General features: G+C 38.9%; 2 non-coding genes across 2 annotated transcripts; both read left to right on the forward strand.

The window, feature by feature from the left end:
* Positions 1-542: 542 nt before the first annotated feature.
* Trnan-guu (transfer RNA asparagine (anticodon GUU)) lies at positions 543-616 on the forward strand. The gene has a single exon. It is a non-coding gene; the product is annotated as a tRNA-Asn (tRNA).
* A 2,056-nt stretch (positions 617-2,672) lies between these two features.
* On the forward strand, positions 2,673-2,746 carry Trnat-agu (transfer RNA threonine (anticodon AGU)). Its single transcript has one exon. It is a non-coding gene; the product is annotated as a tRNA-Thr (tRNA).
* Positions 2,747-4,301: the final 1,555 nt, after the last annotated feature.

The raw sequence follows: 4,301 nt of genomic DNA on the forward strand, positions 1-4,301 counted from the left end.
CCGGTTTGAAAAATATTGATGCCAACAGAAACACTTGATAAAGCAATATTCTGATATAAAGAGGCTTCATTGTGGTCAGTTAGAATTGTTTGCACAAAAATAAAAGAAATTTGTTTTAAAGGGGGAAGGTAATTCACTGTTTCATATGGCATTTGTGACATCACATGAGCCATCGTAGCTTGTTTCATTTTGATGTCGTGTTCATCAATAAAAGAGTATTAAAAGGGCCTCTCCGGGAGTCGAGCCCGGGACCTATCGCACCCTAAGCGAGAATCATGCCACTAGACCAACAGGCCAAACGTGGTTGAATATTTATTTGAGAAAAGTCTTAACCTACTTCTCTCTATTGAACTGGTACTATATAACACCAGTTATTTGTTGGCTTATTGGCTCAGACAGTTACCATCCAAATTCCCTGGTTTTTCGCTTTTCATGTCTTTCGAGCAAGATACAATAATGTAGCAAAAACCTTACGCAAGTTAAAATTTCATCCACACAAATGATTCAACTTGATGAAAATCGTACAAATTCCCTCCATGGAAGTCTCCGTGGCGCAATCGGCTAGCGCGTTCGGCTGTTAACCGAAAGGTTGGTGGTTCAAGCCCACCCGGGGACGATTCTTTCTGTTTTGATAATTGTTTTCTATATAGTTAGCTTCAAGAGTCCATCCTGTTAGCTTCATTTTTAGTTGCATTGCATGTTAGTAGGTCCTCTCAAACAAACAGCCTCTGCGCGGATGTGATGTGAATAAACCGTTATTATCGTGACCGTTATTATCGCGATCGTTATCATTGTTGGTTTTTTGACGGTTGAAGCAAATTTGGCCGTAAGTTTTCATAAAAGGGTACAAATTTGTCCATATTTGAATAATCCAGTTAGTACTATAATTTGTGCATTCAATATTGGGTCTTTACTCTTCAAATGTTTGTCTGATTAACGTAATTACATCACCATTATTACAACCGCGTGCATTAATCGCCTGCTCCCGTGACTAGAAGTTGAAGGACTTGAACATAAGCATACTTTTTGTGATATATTAAAACGTTGCTTTATAAACAGCATACCTTGCCCCTAGACAATCGTTTAGTTCTTAATTAAGGATATCTGAGACATTTGACGGCTAATATTGGCTTGCTCATTTGACGGTTGACGGTAAAAATATTGCGGTTTTGACGGTTGACGGTTAATGTTTTGGCCATTTGACGGTTAACCCTATTGAGATCCTCTGCCGAACGCTAAAACAAGGATAGCGTTTGTTTTTGTGTTAAATGTCAATTTCAACTTTTGTATTCTCCCACGACAAGCCCATCGTTTTAAACTTTTCTATTCTTTTTGTTGTGTTCCAAGGTATTTTAAATGGAGTAATTAATCAATTTCTTTTATACGTTTTGCTAATAAGATTTGGCGAAAAAGAGAGATGATGACATTGACCAATCCATTCCACGCAATCCATAACATTAACCCCTATTATTGTATAGAATGATGAGAACATCTTTGAGGGTGAAGAATATTTTGGCAGGTTGCTTAAACAATTCGCCGGTGTCAGGGGAGAATGAAGAGTGAGCCACGTCATGGATCAAGTGCACGCGGTAAGTACTAAAATGGACAATGACAGGGCAGGTGGCCACTGCTATAGCTTTGCTTGGATTTAACGAGCTTGCTGACCCCTACTTTTCTTTCCAGAAACAGATTTTATTTACAATTATCTCCACATTGTCCAAAAATAAACAGAAAATCAAGGTAGGAAGTTAAAGAAAACAAACAAACAAAAAAAATGATATTTGCTAGCAATAAAGATAGAAAGTTAAAAAAAAAAAAGGTAGGAAGCCGGCAGTTAAAATTCAAGATTTCTCTCCACGGGACATCGAATCCTGCCATCTTGTGGCTGCAAGGCGCGTGAAACTATAGTCGCTAAATGCGAACTTGTTCTTTAAGGCACCTCACCAGTTGACTAAATTCACTTAGTAGGCCCACTTCAACAATATTTGGCAGAGAAAAGTTCACTTCAAACTTGGAATTGATACTATGTTTTTCCATGTTGAGATTCTTGTAAATGTTGTTGCACAATGTGTAAACTCATCTGAGAACAGTTGCAGGGCCCCAATGAAGAACACCTTTGATGAAGTATGCTCCCTGCTAAACATTTATTATTATGGCTATTGTTCTGTGTTGTCGTGTAGTTACCAGTCCAACTCCGCTGATTAATTTTCCGCGACCCGTCAATAAAGCAAGATCAGGAGCTCATGACCCGGAGCGTCCATCTCCCATACCAACCCCAGCATTCAACCCTTTCTGGTATCTTTTTATTTTTAGAATTTGAGCTCTGGAAGTTTTCGCACCCCGCCTTTCAAACGCCCAATCAAAGCCCGGGTGGTCCCCGAGGGACCCCTAAGAGGTACCAATTCTAAAACAACACATTATCTCCTGTCATAATTTTTTGAGCTCAATACGCTAAAAGGAACCACGAAAGCTGCCGCTGTGGACCTTTTGAGGCTGAACACCCTAAGAGGTATTGAGCTATCTTAGTACTGCTGGAAATTACCAAGCGTGAAAGTGGACATGTCACCAACTTAGTACTACATGTATTAACAATGTTTTTTTTTAAATTTTTTTTATTTTTATTTTTAAAAAATAAACAAATAAACAATAATACATGAGGTTATCTAATGTAGGGCGCCGTAGCTCAGTTGGTTAGAGCGCCTGTCTAGTAAACAGGAGGTCATGGGTTCAAATCCCATCGGTGCCTTACAGATGTTGCACTTTTTAATTTGTTATTACTTTTGAAAATTGATCAACGAAGCTTCACATGTTGTACCCCTGGGAATTTTTTTGGTTGTGTCATCCGATGGATTTACTTTTAAGATCTACGCAAGAGTCGAGTGAAAAATTTCAAGAATTATTTGGAACGTAATTTGCGCATAAATGACCATTATAATATAGATAGGACCCTGCGCACGCTGTGATTGGTCAAAAACCCATGTTTTATCAGAGTATAAAGCGCTTTGAAACATTACTTTAATGTAAATAAACGCCCTGGATTACATTTGTCGCGTTAGTTCAACGACATTTCTTTGGTCGACTTGTCTCGTTTGATGAATTTATATCAGGAGCCATAATCGGGGACGGAGACTGTAAGCGCGCGCCATTTGTAGTATTGGGGCTGTCCCTATGATATGGGACAATTTTTCTATTTTTAGAAAAAAATCCGCGATCATGTGCGGCACACGCGCGTACATGCTGCGTGGATTTTTGCGGATATAGCGCGGGGAAATGGCGTCCGAAATTCCCGAAATGTTTGATACTCTTGGCCCACATATCAATACGTTCATGTCTGTTGGAATATTGCTTCAGTATTTTCGTCGTAAGCTGCTCCAGTTTGAGTGAAGTAAGACAGTGCCGAATTTAGTTGTCCCGCTTTATATCGCTGACCAAGTTGTGTTCCGCTGCTTCTTTTACCAGAGCTCCACATTACTCCACTCTCAGTCTCACATATGTTGAACAGAGATTAACAGCGTTTCCATTACACAGCAAAAAACCAGTTGGATATATTTGGATATAGCACCGTTTCAGGACTTCAAAGTTTCCCTCCTCTTGCCACAGGCGCTTGCCAGGATTTCGCCCGAGTCCATCTCGACCGAAAAGTAAAACAAAGTAATTGCAAGTTTGAGTTTCGCCTGAATTGTAAGCAACGCTTGATGCTTTATCAAGGCCCAATAAGTGACAATAAAGTTTATGTCTGTAGATCATGCTCAGTTTTCTTTTTGTAAAAATCTAATAAATTGTCTGTTGTCGATGAATAAGAGCGCCCGCCGATGCGTGTTTTGTACAGTCAGTAAAACATGACAAATTGGACTTCCCCACTTTCGTGTGAAAACGTACATCGAACTCGTATAATATCTCTAGTTTTTAAATATGTTTAAGGTTGATAAATGTTTCAGAATATATTAAAAGCTTAGCTGAAAATATGTGAATACAGCAGAAATGATCAGCTTTCTTTAATCAACTCGAATAGTCACTGTACTCGAATAAAGATTTCGATTTTGTTGGTTGAGTTATCAAAACTCCTTGTCTATTTTATTTTCGCAGTGTAAAACTTCACTATGTTAAAGAAATACACATGATGTTAGTAGCCTTTTGGCGTTGGTGAAAATTGTTGCAGCATCTCAGCGCAAAAGACAACGAAAGAAATCTTTGTCAAGATTTGTTGACAATTGAAAACGCCGACTCGGATTTGAAGGTGCACGCGCTGCACTATGCAAATGAGCTACTTATGTACGCGTGAGACTTTCCTTTAAAAAACT

This window comes from Orbicella faveolata, unplaced genomic scaffold (genome assembly GCF_042242905.1).
Source record: "Orbicella faveolata isolate gen_17 unplaced genomic scaffold, um_ofav_v1 contig_35, whole genome shotgun sequence".
Taxonomy (NCBI): Eukaryota; Metazoa; Cnidaria; class Anthozoa; order Scleractinia; family Merulinidae; genus Orbicella; species Orbicella faveolata.